We start from the raw sequence: 15,028 nt of genomic DNA on the forward strand, positions 1-15,028 counted from the left end.
ACCAGGGTGTTGTGGCACCCCAAAAAGCACAGATGTAAGAGATTTGATCGACCTGGTGCCCCAACAGTCATCCCCAAGTGAGACAGCCAGACATAACCAGCATACATTGCAGAACACCTGAGCAGCTCCCACCAGCGGGGCTTCTGTGGGCGAAGAAAGATTGAATTGACCTTTCCTAAGTTTCCATTAAAGTATTCATTAATGGAGAAGAATTGGAAAGCATTAAGATGCCTACACCTTTCCAGACACTAGAAAGTAGAATGCTGTATTTAAGGAGAGACATGTTTTAACACATGCTGTGGGGGACTAGCGTAATGAAAATGCTGAGAATTTCTCTAGCAGACTTGGACCCAGGTTGAGAGGGGAGGTTTAAGTGTGTGTGTGTGTTTATTATATTGAACCACTGTTAATAAGGAGTGGATCTCCTGCTGAAAACGAAAGGGGATGCTTTTAGTTCAGCTTCACATATTAGCAAGTCAATTTGTATGTTTTTCAGAATGTTTCTTTTTTTAACAGAATTATTTTATCACACTACTTTCCCAACTTTTTGCTTCTTCTGAAAGTACACATACAAATTGCATAATGGAAAGCTATATATTTAGTCTAAAAGAATCATAGAACTTACTTGAGGTCCAGTAATTTTGAACACCTCCCCCAGTGCCACATGAAAATTTTGGAATATTTAAGCATTATGTGGTTGCTATGGTAGTACAATCTCAGCCTTATTCATTCCCTTCAGAAAATGAAAACTCACAGATATCTTTAAACAAATTCGATACCGTATAAAGATTATAGCAAATAGGTGTGCTATTTTTATGTGTCAGCATAAGAATTTTAGCCATCAAACTGGCACTATTCTACAGTAATGTTAAAGGTGGATAAAGTTTATTGAATGAGTTTATGTGAGTTAAAGTATTGAAGACATTTACATACATTTGCGTGTATATAACACTTTCTCTAAGAAACTCCACAAGGCTATATCTGCTCTATCTTCTGTTTTTAACATTGCGAGTAAATTGGACTCAAAATTTACTGATTTGTACAACTGTTATACAAATACATCACTATATTTCTTGTAACTCATTTCATCTTGTCCATCCCTATTCTGGCTGAAAATGTCTGGCTTTGTCCACCAAGGATGTCTCAGTCTCTCTTGAATTAAAATGTGTCAGCTTGAGTTAATTACTCAGTATTTTAGTTGCTCTTCCTCTTTCTCCCACGTTGCACCCGGATGCAAAGGGAAATCTACAGAATATGATGGCGTGGATTGATAGGTAGAGGGGGTCTGGGGGAGGGGGCTGCTTAAGTGACTACAGCTGTCATAATTCATAACTGGTTTTCTCATATTGGTCAAGGGCCAAGCCTCCTGTGTGAATTCAGCCTGCATCTTGCCCAGGTTGGTGCAGTTGGTTTGGGCCTTTTACAGTGAAGTCCTTTTGTCCTTATATTTGGTGACCAGTGAACACCATTCGCAATAGTACACATTCTGTCTGGGACATCTGGTAACATCATATGGAACCATCTCAGATGTATGTTCTCAGATGCTGTGCTGACCACGGGGCCCCTAGGAGACATGGTTTTCCAGGTCTTCCAGGAGACAAGGGATCTTCCAGGTTGTGTCCAGGGAAGTAAGAAAGAAGCTTCCTATCTAGGATCTCCACTCATCCTCAAATGTTTCTGGAAGTCTTTATTGCAGTCTCTCTTCTGAGGTTCAGTTCAGAGGGAAGAGAGGAGAGTAAAGTCTAACCTCATGTCTCTCTCTCTCTCTTTCATGCCTCAGCATCTGAACCTATAGTGACCAGAAGAAATTTCTTCCTGTGGGATGCAAACTTTCCTTATCTCAGATATCTTTATGTCTTTTCACTAGGACTAACTGTAAAACTATGTTCAGATGTGTAAGCTTTGCTCTTAATATGAAAAATGCATTTTTTTTCTTGTTATATAATCATCCCACATACCCTTAAGCAAGCCAAACTTGCAACTCACTGTCTTATAAGGGAATTTAATGATGTCTAATGAGGCCTCCAAAGCGGAACAAGGTTCCCTTTCTCTAGGCTGTCTCCAAAGAAGTGGGGAGGGAAAGCAAGATGGGGGGTTATCTCCTGATTTAGGCTCTTTCTACAAAGTTGGAAGGAAAAATATCTTTATCTTTCTTGGCTATTCTTTTTCTTAGAGCCATACTTGAGGTTTTCTACATACAGTGGCCACAAGGCAGCTGTTGGTTGATGTGTTTTACTTTCTTTTTCTTCAAAGTTGTAAGTAGGGAGAGGGTCTTTTTACAAGTACCTTGTGAAGGGCAGTCTGGTTCCTCTGGTGTGGTCAATCTTAGGCTTTCAGGATGCCTCAGCTGGTTTCAGTGGTCCTGGAATCTGAGTTGGACAAAAGGCAGCCTGGATTTGTACTTGTGCCATTCTGTGAGTCACTGGCCAATCTGAGAAGTAGCACCAGGGAAAAACGAACTCACAAGAAAGGGATCTTGAGAGACTAAATTGGAGACAAGTTCACAGGAAGGGGGCGTGGAAATCAGAGTCCATCATTTCCTGGACCAGCTCCCAGGTGGGTTTCAGATGTCCGTTGAACTGAAGGGGCAGGAACGTTCTGAGAAGTTGAAGGAACATAGTGTAGAAAGATACATCAGATAACAAAATATATCAACCATACTCCCCTTCATGGCCACCGGCGGAAGGAATCCGTGAGTTGAGTGCCTTGTAAAATGTTTCCATAATCTCTTGGAGAGTGGCAGGAATGAATTTCTCACCATGGGATGGAAAGAGCCATCTACTAAAGACAACACTTGTGAAAAAGCGAGCACCCAATTCACTCCTCGTAGCTGGGAGCCTTTATCTGAAGTCATTGAACTTCTAGAGAAACCATCGATGGTAACCAGGGTGATTTTTCACGCAAGCATGTGTGCGTGTGCCTCTGCACATTTTCTCAGGAGAGATTCTGGGGCTTTCCGCAGATTCTCAGAAGAGTGCCTCATTGCAAAATATCAAGGGCCATTAGATGAATGGAAATGTTGCGCTAACAAGTAACATAAAACTTGATGCCTTAAAACCCTTTTCTCTTTCCCAGAAATTCCAGTCAAACAGAGCAATGTCACTGATCACAAAGTTCATTTCTATTTTCAGGAATCCCTTCTGTGATAAAACTCATTCAAAAATGTCCACTTAAAAGAGAATAACAATAAAAAACAACAACAAAAGAGAACAAAGTCTTGTCTTGGGTGTTTTGTGGACACTCTCATAAGGGCATTTACTACCAACAAGCAAGGAATGGAGAATATCTTTAAATCAATGACATTCCTTATAGGGTGTCCAGTTTTGGAAATTCATTTGTGAGCCAAGAAGTGTGTGCGTGAGGATGAGCAGTGGCTTATGATAAATAACTTACTGTAAAGGGCAAGTTTCAGTGAGGAATTAACGATTCGTCCTCAGGAGGCCTTTATTTACTATTAAAAACCTGAGTGCCTTTTGCTGTTAGCAGGCTGATACTTACAGGGAAATTGATTCTCTTCACAGAATTTCCCGACGGTCCCAATAAGCCATTAAGTGCTCCTGGCCTTACCTTCCTTGGTTTAGTAGCTGCTCTGCCGTGGTCAGCATCGTTTTCTCTGCAGCAATTAGTGGCAATAAGTGGGAGCTCGCACAATTGATGGTGTAATATGCCTGGACAGTGTGCAAGCAGCAGTTATGAAATGCTTCATCGAGCAGAGCTCTTGTACTCAATGCCTCCCTCCCATCAGTTTTCCAGGTAGCAGAGCCTCATGAAGGCACACAGCAGGTGGTGCAGGGACTGGAGCAGCTCCAGTGCGGAGCTTTCTGTCCTAGTCAGAAGAACCAGACTTTGCTTAACAGGCCTACTGTGGATCCCTTCATCTACCACCCCAACTGATACAACTCAATTAATCCTGAAGAGGTTTTGAAGAAAAGAGGCTTTTCCGTCTGTCTCTGATGCTTTTTTGTGTTCTAGCATTCCTTCTTGATTTTTTTTTTTTTTTGGAATTTCCATCTCTCTGTTTATAGTCCCCATCTGTTCCTGCATGTTGTCTACTTTTCCATTAGACTCTCCAGCATATTAATCCTAATTGTTTTAAATTCACAGTCTCATAATTCCAACATCCCTGCCTTATGGGATTCTAGTCCTGATGCTTGCACTGTCTCTTTAGGATGGTTTTTTATTATTATTATTATTATTATACTTTAAGTTCTGGGATACATGTGCAGAATGTGCAGGTTTGTTACATAGGTATACACATGCTACGGTGGTTTGCTGCACCCATCAACCAGTCATCTACATTAGGCATTTCTCCTAATGCTCTCCCTCCCTTAGCCCCCCACCCCTCGAAGGGCCCTGGTGTGTGATGTTCCCGTCCCTGTGTCCGTGTGTTCTCATTGTTCATCTCCTACTTATGAGTGAGAACATGCAGTGTTTGGTTTTCTGTTCCTGTGTGAGTTTGCTGAGAATGATGGTTTCCAGCTTCAGGGTTTGCTTGTTGGTTGGTTGGTTTGCCTTTTAGTATACCTTGTGATTTTTTGCTGTTGTGTTGAAAACCAACACGATGGATGGGGTAAAAGAACCACATAAGCTTTTCACGATGTGGTGGGAAGGAGCATGTGGGTGAGTGTTGGGGATGGGACTTTCTATAGTCTTGTAATTACTTCTCCACTTGTACCCTGGGCTGTGAACTTCACAAGTGCTTCTCAGTCCCCCTCCACTCCCACCACCTTAGGTGGGACAGGTTGGCTTGGGTGGGCTGGAATTGTTTTCTCCCCTTTTCCAGCAGCGGGAGGTAGAGTTGGGTACTGCCCACCTCCCAGGTCAGTTAGGGTCTGGTTAAAACTTCCACAGTTTAAGGTCGGGTGAAATAGTTTCTCTTGCGGGCAGGCCTTGTTAAGAAGAACAGAATGCTCTGGAATATTTTAAAATGATTCTCTTTCCCCTCTCCCTGCCAGAAGCATGAGTAGGATTTTCTTGGATTTTCATTGTAAGAACCTAGAGGAGCTCCCACAGGTAAAATTTACAAAACTGCGAACCGCCCCCACTGCCCCCCAACTCCGCCGCGTCTATATTTGGGCTCCCCTGGAGTTTTTGACTCTCAGACTTGTCCACACCAAGTCTCCAGCAATTTGTCAGTTACAATTTGGGTTTGGTGTCCACGGTGGTTTCGTGTATGGGTTTCTGCTCTGGTAAGCTATGATTCTCTATATCTGCTTGTCAGTCTCAAATTTTGGGACCTGTGGCTTGCCTTGTGACCTCACTTTTCTGACAAATCTAAGAAGGTTGTTAATTTTTTTGTTTGTTAAGCATTTTACTTGTTGGGATAGATTGACGATTTCCAAGCCTCTTACAAGCCCACAGGAAACAAGAAGGCTGACTTATTTGAGTACAAAAATTTAATTCATTCATTATATTTCATAAAAAGATTTTGGAAACCCTTCTCGGCTGTAAAAGGAGCCTCTTTGGGAGGCCGAGGAGGGCGGATCACAAGGTCAGGAGATAGAGACCATCCTGGCTCACATGGTGAAACCCCATCTCTACTAAAAACACAAAAAATTAGCCGGGTGTGGTGGCGGGCGCTTGTAGTCCCAGCTACTCCGGAGGCTGAGGCAGGAGAATGGCGTGAACCCGGGAGATGGAGCTTGCAGGGAGCCAAGACTGCGCCACTGCACTCCAGCCTGAGCGACTAAGCCAGACTCCATCTCAAAAAAAAAAAAAAAAGGAGCCTCTCTAAGCATTTCCACTATCCTCATGGTTTAATTACTCAGTATATGCAGATGATTCTCTATATTATGTCTCTGACCCTGACTCTTTGCTATGCTATATATCCGCATGTCCATCTTGCTACCAGGTTGATATATTTGAATAAGCAAACCTCAGACTCACACGTCCACAGCTGCAGTCAATATTTCCTTGTCCCTATTCAGAGATCTTTACTTGCCTCCTGCTCTTCTCACAGCCTCTGTGTTCCCAATCAGTGGTGCTGACAATTACCCAGTTCCCCATGTCAAGAAAATAACAACTTATCTTTCCAGACTGCTAATCTCTCACTGTCCCACATCCAGGCAATGAATAGGACCTGCTGCTTTTACTTCCTGAATGTTTCTTGGACGCATTTCCCATCTCCACACTGTTACCATGGTTTTAGCTTGAGCCACGTGGACTCATTCCCGGATATTGCAAAAGTCTCTTATGTCTCCATATCTTCAAAGTCACTCTTACGTAATCTCCTCCACACACTACACAGAGTGTCCTCTCCACAGCTACGCATTGCAGAAGTCACCAAATTTGGTTACTTATTCTTTTCCACAGTCTAATCTCCATTCCACTGTACTGTGCTCCTTTTTAAGATGTTATCGTGTCTCATTAATTAGGACAGCATAGTCTGATTTCCTCCTCATAGAACTAGCAACAGTTTCTCATTCTTTCTTGGTCCCTAGTCCACGTCCCTCTCCTTCAAGTGATTGGTCCTCATTGCAGCCTACCTGTAAATACGTGCAGGCTGATGGCCCGAACGCCTTCTCAGACCGCACACACAGGCTTTTGTGCAACTACCATGTACACACTCACGGATCTGAATTATCTTTAGTGCAAATGTCTTTGCTGAAATGCAGCTGTGCCTAGGACCAGAATTCCAAATACGACATGGCTCAAATTGAGCTCCCCACTTTGTTCCCAATCCCACTTTTCTTTCTGTTCATGTGTTTCCTGTGGTAGAGTTAACATTATCATCCACCCACTTGCCCAGCTCAGCATACAGCATACACAGACCCATACCCCGTCTTCTTTTTACTTTAGAGACAGTAATTCCCTGGGCAATTCCCTCTTGTCCCTATGGTTCTAAATAATATCTAAGTGCTGATAGCTCCAAAACCCCTACCTCCAGCCTGGAACTCTTTCATACGTAACTCCCTGCTTAATACCTCTACTTGGTGGACAAAATCATACTTACTGTTTTGGTATTCTTTAATACTACTCCGCCATTATTCCTTCCCATCTTGGTTAATGGTACCATCCTCCCATGTCTCTGGCTCAAAACAGAGGAGTCCAGCTTGATACCTTTTGTTCTTACTTCTCATACTCATTCTATCAGCCCATCATATCAGCGTTGTGTCTCCTGAATTCTAAACCAAACCACTTCTCATCATGTCTCCTGCCTCTACGTGAAGTCATTTGTTTTTCCCTGGATTACTGTAGTGATCCCTTGATTTGACGTCCTGATTCTACTTTTATTCCCCATTCCCCCAGTAAAATGCACAGAGGCTAAAGAGATTTTTTGAAAAGAAAATGTCAACTTATATCATTTCCTTGCTTAAAATCCTCAAATTGCTGCTCGTTAAAATTAGATTACAACACAGAAGCATTACTAGGACCTAAAAATCGTATGGCTCTGGCTTCTGCCTACTCACTCTCCCTCCCCACTTGTTTACTCTTCTCATTTACCTTTGTTCTCGCTCTTGAATAGTTTATGCTTTTTCTGATCTCAGGGACTTGGCATAAGGTTTTATTGATCCTCGAACACTCTTTTCTAGAGACTTGCATGACTCTTTCACACCATTCAAATCTTGACTCAAATGTCCTGTTTTCAGAAACATATGCCTGACCTACCAATCTAAGGAGGCTTTGCAATCCTTTCCAGCTATTTATTATGTCACTGTACTGCTCATTTTATTGCTAGCCCTGGCTACCTTCTGAAATAATCTAATTCACTGATTTGTTTATGTAGTTAGTATCTGCTTCTCACCAAGCCCATCTTCCACTAGGACATAAACTATGTAATGACAGGAATTTTGCCTAACTTCTTCACCATTTTTATTTTTAGGCCCTAGAAGCTTGGAGAGCATGTAGTAGATGCTCATTAAATGCTTGTTGAATAAATTTAAAAGTTTACAACTTCATTTTCTTTCTTTTTCAAATCTAATGTGCATTTCATTAAATCCTGTTTTTTCATCTCTTATGTATCTCTGACAGTGACTCACCTCTCCAGCCTCACTGTTCCTAACATAGTTTAGGTCTCCATCATCTCTCCTCTATACTGCTGAAATAACCTTATTTTTCTTGCCCACAGTTGTACTTCTCTCAGCCAATTCCTTAAAACATAGCCAAAGTAATCTCTCTACAATGCAAAGTTATTGGTGTTTTTGTGTAGCTTAAACTATTTCATTGGCTTACCATTGCTTTTAGGATAAAATATGAACTCATTTGTGTGATTTCCAAGGGGTCCATGATCCAATTCCTGCTTAATCCTTCTCTCTCCCTACCTTGATCTTTGACCTTTCCTGGTTCCTAGAAAAGTGTACTCTCTTGAATCTGGAGCAGAGAATGCATCTCTTCTCTCCACTCTTCCTTCTCACCTGTCTAGTTCTAACTGTACTTCAAATCTCACTTGAGTAGGCACCTCCTTTAGAAACTCACCACTGACCAGCCAATGCTGTGCCGAGTACTTCCATAAGTGAGCACAAAGAACTTTGTTTCCTCTATCTCAGAAATTAACACTTGGTATTCTAATTGTATCCATCTAAAAGAGTTTAGTGGTTGAGAGCAGAGACTCTGATGTTGGACGGAGTGGGTTCACATTAGCGGAACAGGAAGCCCTGGCCTCGCTGGCCTCTACTCTCCGGAAAACCCTCTAGTGGTTTTCACCCCCTTCCTTCTCCTCTATCTTCATGACTCTCAACCCAAGTGTTTGTGGGCCTGCAGTGAGGGGGGTAGGGTACTTGTGAGGATATTGATTTCTCGGAGGATGGCGGATAAGAGATAAGTATGGAGGAGGGTATCCGTGGTGACGAGGGTGGATTTGACTTAAATATGCTATGTAATATTAAGGATGGACAGTACTGGTCAATATCCCTGGGGGGTTGGGTGTTATGTGGGGGTTAGAGTTGATGTGTTACTTGTATTTTTGAATATCCTGTTTAAGACATGCCAGTCAGTTTGTGGTTTTTTTTTTTGCACATATCGTGCTGTATCTTTAGGATGTCTAGAATTTTTCTCTTCTATCTTCCTGGAATGCTTTCTCTACATTGCTTTTCCATACAACATACTATCTCTCTTTGAAGACTTTTCACATATCTGGGTAAGTCCACACCAAGACTTCATGGTACATGCAAGTCATCTATTTAAATGCTCATCTTTCTTTATAGGCAAAACCTCTCAAGAGCAAACACTATGTCTTATTCATTTTTATATTCATCAGGCTCAGTGCCAAGCACATGCTAAATGTTCATTAAATGCCAATTGAACAAAGAGGGGAGAGAAAAAGAAAATAACTCGAAGTGTAAAAGGTGCTTTGCCAGGTGTTTTGCATGAAAGAAAGAAGGAGATTTAAACAACAGGGAATGAAATTCTGCTTTATCTTATTCTCAAGAAAATCTAGATTTCCTATTTCTTTTTTTTTTTTTTTTCCTGAGATGGTGTTTTGCTCTTGTCCCCCAGGCTGGAGTGCAGTGACACGATCCCGGCTTACTGCAACCTCCCGCTCCCAGGTTCAAGGGATTCTCCTGCCTCAGCCTCCCGAGCAGCTGGGATTACAGGCATGTGCCACCATGCCCAGCTAACTTTTGTATTTTTTTAGTAGAGATGGGGTTTCACCATGTTGGCCAGGCTAGTCTTGAACTGCTGACCTCAGGTGATCACCAGCCTCGGCCTCCCAAAGTGCTGGGATTACAGGCATGAGCCACTGCGCCCAGCCTGAGGTTTTCTGTTTCTAAATGGATGCAGTGAATTCATTTGTAAAGATCATCGTGGGTACTTTTCCCTCCTGTACCCCACACGGTAGTTGGACAAGTATTTGTGTTAGTCACATCAGTCTATAGTATTAAGGACACTTGTGACCAATAATTTATCTTGTGATCAGGCCTTGCTGCCTTCCTTCCAGCCTATCTCATCCTCTTCTCTCCTTCCTGGTTTGGGTGCATCTCAGATTTGCTGCTCTGCTCTGCCTTTTAGGATTCCAAGTGCGGAATTCCTCTGACTTTCCTATTTCCATTTTCCAGGTTGCACGGAATATAAAAAGTGGAAGGCTGAATAAAAAATAAGGTACAGACACAGTTCCTCAGAGCATTGTTAGAAGTTATAGTTGATTAAAATTGGAAAATATTACTTGTAAAAGATTGTCTATGGAGAAAAGGTCCAGAATGTGAATTCATAAATAACTAAAATGAATAATTTCATTTCCCATAAGGGACAGATAAAAAAATGGATTTTTTCCCCTTAAAACAAGTCAAATTGCAAAGAAGGAAAATAGGACCAATTGTGAATTTAAATGAATGCTCAAACTATTATAATTATAACTGCATTTCTTTAAAAGAGTTAAATATTTCTGAATGATTACAGATTAAGTTTATTTTCAAACCTCTGTTCAGATAATTTCTTAAGTAGAAGGTGCCATTTAAATAGGAATTACTATTTTTGTACATTGTACTGAGAGTTGCTTTTTTTTCTTTTACTTCTTTGGGTTCTGAAATCACACTGGTTGATGCTGGATTGAACTTTCAGAAAAGTTTCTGTAAATGCAAACACCCTTTTCAAATGAAAGCTGAAAATATGGTTTGAGAGATCGAGCCAGTAAGATAGGTATTGTCACCTACCTGGTGTTGGCTTTATTAACCACATTAATAAATGTTTCTCAAATGTAAGAAAACATTGTAAATAAACTGAGACTTAAAATTGTCAGCTCTTAACATCTGGTGGGGATGGGACTAGCTATATCCTAGAATTTAAAGTTCTGAGCATTCTTAGTCTCAGTAAATATTCAAAATTAAATTTTGAAAGAACTGAATACTATTTAAATACAATGAAGTGGAATAATTGGCAAATCATTCATGCCTACGCATTTTCTTAGAGAACGAATAATCTACCTTCCTCCACAGTCATCTTCCTATTTGAGAGTTAGGGGAAATTGTTCTGTGCCTCATTTTGCTAAAACTTTGCATGTGAGTAATTATGTCTATCAAAATGTGTACATGTTGTTTCTATAATAAAACCTTGTCTATCTGGGATTAATAGCAAAGATGCCTTAACGTGTATGAACAGAGCATGACCTGCTATGAACATGTTCACAACCAGACTACTTCCAGAAACCTGATTATCAGCTGGTTCATTGAAGTGACTCTGTTGATCATGTAGACAGAACACTGATAGTGAATGAAATAAGTGACAACACCTATTCCCAGAGAATCCAGAATGCTTATACTTTAAGTGACTTCAGAGTTAAATTGGGCTGTTTCTTTGTGATCAAATATCCCTACATGCCTCTTCCATATTCTCTCAAGTCAGTTAACTTTTCCTGTGCTCTACTTCTCACATTTTTTTTGTGTGTGTGTGTGTGTGTGAAATGACACAAAATGTCTCCATCATCTCCTGCACTTTTGGATTATTAATAATTGTGGGGAAGGAAATGTCAAAACCTAGAGGGCAGATTGAGGGCTCTCAAACCATTCTCAAAGATTGCCTGATCAACCCACAGAGAAACATGTTCTACATTTTAGGATATTCAAAAAATAGTGACAACTGACTATACTTCTGGATATTTTTGAAACTGCTTTTCTTTTGGGAAACCTTTGGGAAGAGGGGCTTCCCCAGCTCAAGTCCACATTTTAAATAGTCATTAAAGAGCAGTCTTCATTTATTGAAGGAAAACTCTTTGCTCCACGTTTTGGGAAAGAGGGAGGGTGGGAGGTGGTCAGCTGTTCTTACATTTAACTTTCGTAAAGCACAGGTCATTTTCCAGAGGCAAAGTTCTCACGTAAACCACATTGAGCCACGCTGGAGAAATTGAGAAGGAAACGGAAGCAAAGCTCATTTTGCTTTTGTTTTCACTTTGAGTTCTTCTCAGTACCAAATTATGACCCAATAGGCAAATAGACATTAGTAAATGTGCCTTGAAATTTCCACTAATTCTCTTGTGACTTTGGATCAGTTACTTCTTGTTGTATTAAATTCTCTCACAAATATTGTGAGTTGTGATTTACTGACTTTAACTAACAGAGAAAAGTGAATCTCGGTAAGTCAACGTGGAGTTAGATGGCTGCTAAATGGTTAAGTGGGAGCTCAGCCTCAGATTGTGAGTGACTCGGTGGCCCCCATAGACACTGCATGGGATGCTCTGTGGCTAGGAACTTTTCTGAGGGCTTTTGTTTTTGTCAAAACCTCTGTCTAAAAACCATTCCCTGAGAGCCCTGGTTCTGCTGGGTGACAGCTTGCTAGCTTTATAAATGAATCCAAGTGAAGGTGATATTGGGTGCTAATCAGATTATCTGCTATTCCTCTAAGATAATACAACTGCATTTTAATACAGAAATTCCATAGATCATTTGTTAATGTGAAAGAGTAGATCTCATGCTGATGTTAGAGTCACTTGGCTACCAGGTGGAGCAGATAGTTCTGGCACATGTATCTGTTACTGTCCTTCAAGTTGAACTATGTCGTAGGCAGCCCCTACTTTGGAAATTCAAGAGGATTGACCTTAATAATGGTGTTTCTGCTGTTATGTATGAATATGGTCAAACAGATACATATGTGAATACCAGTCTCTTCCAGTATAACGTTATAGTTTTATCCCCATTTGTAGGAATTCATAATCTAATTATTCCTACCGCATATTTGGACAACTGATCAAAAGGACCCCATTCTCTTTACTGACAGCTCCTGTTCAAGTGACCTCACAGCTTTCTGATGACCTCCACAGGCTGTGCCACATTTCTGGTGCTGAATGGATGCACAACAAGTCACTACTTATCTGGGCTTCGGTGGAGTTGTTCGATTTGAAAAGTAAAGCGGTACTTTAATGGTCCCTTCAGTTCTCACACTCAGTGTTTCAATATTTGTCCTGTTCTACCTGGATTGTAATCAATCCTAAAACCTCCTCACATTTCTGGATGATGGAATGAATAATCCTGCATATGGCTTCCAAACTGAAAAAATCCTGATCTCAGAACTCAAGGCTCTGGTCTGCAGTGGCCACAGTTTATCTCTGGCCTTGACAAGCCATTTCTTGGCCGTGGAACTCATTACTTGAAAGAGATTTGCTATAGCTCCCGTTATGGTGCCTTTATAAGAAATAAAGATCTCCTGCCTCACTTGCAATACTTCTTTTATGGTAGCACCAGAAATCTTGATTTCATTGGCTCATTTGTGAGAGACCTGACCCATCTCCCAATATGCACTCTGTTCTGGGTCTGATGGATGAAGAGTTGAGGCCCGTGCCTTTTGCTCTCCTGGGTAATAAATGTAGCTTACTGTGTCCACATGCCAGAGACGTAGGCGCCAGCAGGGCAGAGAGCGACACAGGACATTACAGCACAGAGTTCATGCGCTCTGTTTCAGGATAATGCATTTTTGACTGCCAGGTGTAATTTTCACTCCTCTTTCGTGCAGCCCCCATCTCTCCTCTCACTCCCTAGCCTAGATTTTAAATGGTTATACTTTCCTATGAATCCTCAATTTATCTTTTGTTTTTGAGCCTAGTGCACTGAGCATTTCTTCTCATGCATAAAAGATACCCTGGAAACTCCCATCACGGCTGCCTAAGTATTTATTTATTTTTTATTTTTTGAGAATCAGGCGCCGAGGCAGTGCCTTCAAGAGACAAGCATTTATAGTTTTGTTATATGATTTATTTCAGTTTTTTTTCTCCCACACTGTTTGTTTTTCAGGAGCAAAGAGGGAATTAAAGATATTACAGAAAGAGAGCTTCCCTTGGTGGTTAATTTTAGGTATTTTGTGAGTAGATGGGCTTTTGAAATGAAATAGAACTAAAAGAAATAGAATAAATCAAATATAGATTAGGTGCTAGAAAATTTGTTGCAAAGATGATCTGAATACTGTTGACCACTAATTTTAAATTAAATGCAATCCTGATATGAAACTGATAATTTAATGATAAAGTTTCTATATTTTGATTTAAGATACCAATATTTCCCCTAGAGTCAAAAATAATCATTTTAATCACTTGGGTAAATTGCCTAAATTGTATGTAAATCAGGCAAGTAACAAAACATTTTTGCATTATTTTGCAGCTTTACAAGTTACTTTTCTCCTACATAGCACTAATGTTTTGATTTCAAAAGATAAAGTGAGGATTTCCTCACTTTATATAATTTACATAATTATATAAATTATATATAAATACAGGTGCTTTATAGTAACATGATAAATTTTAAAAATATATTTTGTTTAGAATATAAGAAACTGAAGAACTATGGCTTTGTTTCTTTATAATTGTATTAGTCTGTGCACACTGCTATAGAAAAATACCTGAGACTGGGTCATTTATAAAGGAAAGTGCTTTAATTGACTCACAGTTCCACATGACTGGGGGAGGCCTCAGGAAACTTACAACATGGCGGAGGGCAAAGGGGAAACAATAACCTTCTTCATATGGTGGCAGGAGAGAGGAGAGTGAGGGGCAAAGGGGCAAGAGCCTCTTATAAAACCATCAGATCTTATGAGAACTCACTATCGTAAGAACAGCATGGAGGAAACCACCCCATGATTCAATCACCTTCCACCAGGTCTCTCCCTAGACATGTGGGGATTATGGGGATAATAATTCATGATGAGATTTGGGTGGGGACACAAAGCCTAACAATATTAATAGTAAAGAATAGTGTTGGAGTTACTCCTTAGGTAGGCAGAATTGTTGGCCCCTTCTGAAGTGTGCAGTTAAGGAACAGCCTGCAATTCACCCCTATAAAGTTTCTTATGATGAGAAATCACATTCCAGTTGTTTCCAAATAGAACTATAAAAATATATATGTGATACCAGATGCACAAGTATTATATAATTAGATGAGCTTTTAACATTTTTAGGAGTCAAGTGCTGAGGTTTCATGAAAAAGGTAGGTCAATGCCTACTAAAACGTTGTGCTAGCTCTGACCAGCTTATTTATAGGCAACCTGAATGAAATCTCTAGGTTTTACTTAATGCATCTCTACAAGGTATTTCACATGCTTAACTCTGGATGAACAGCCAAAGTTACCTAAGATCTTGCTGTCAGAAGAATGCAAATTTCCCATCCTACTCCAA

General features: G+C 40.5%; 1 long non-coding RNA gene across 1 annotated transcript; it reads left to right on the forward strand.

Annotated features, from left to right (window-relative positions):
• The first annotated feature begins 9,995 nt into the window (after positions 1-9,995).
• On the forward strand, positions 9,996-13,086 carry LOC103879793. Its single transcript, XR_002518748.2, has 2 exons — positions 9,996-10,038; positions 12,646-13,086. It is a non-coding gene; the product is annotated as an uncharacterized LOC103879793 (long non-coding RNA).
• Positions 13,087-15,028: the final 1,942 nt, after the last annotated feature.

Source organism: Papio anubis, chromosome 19 (assembly GCF_008728515.1).
Source record: "Papio anubis isolate 15944 chromosome 19, Panubis1.0, whole genome shotgun sequence".
Taxonomy (NCBI): Eukaryota; Metazoa; Chordata; class Mammalia; order Primates; family Cercopithecidae; genus Papio; species Papio anubis.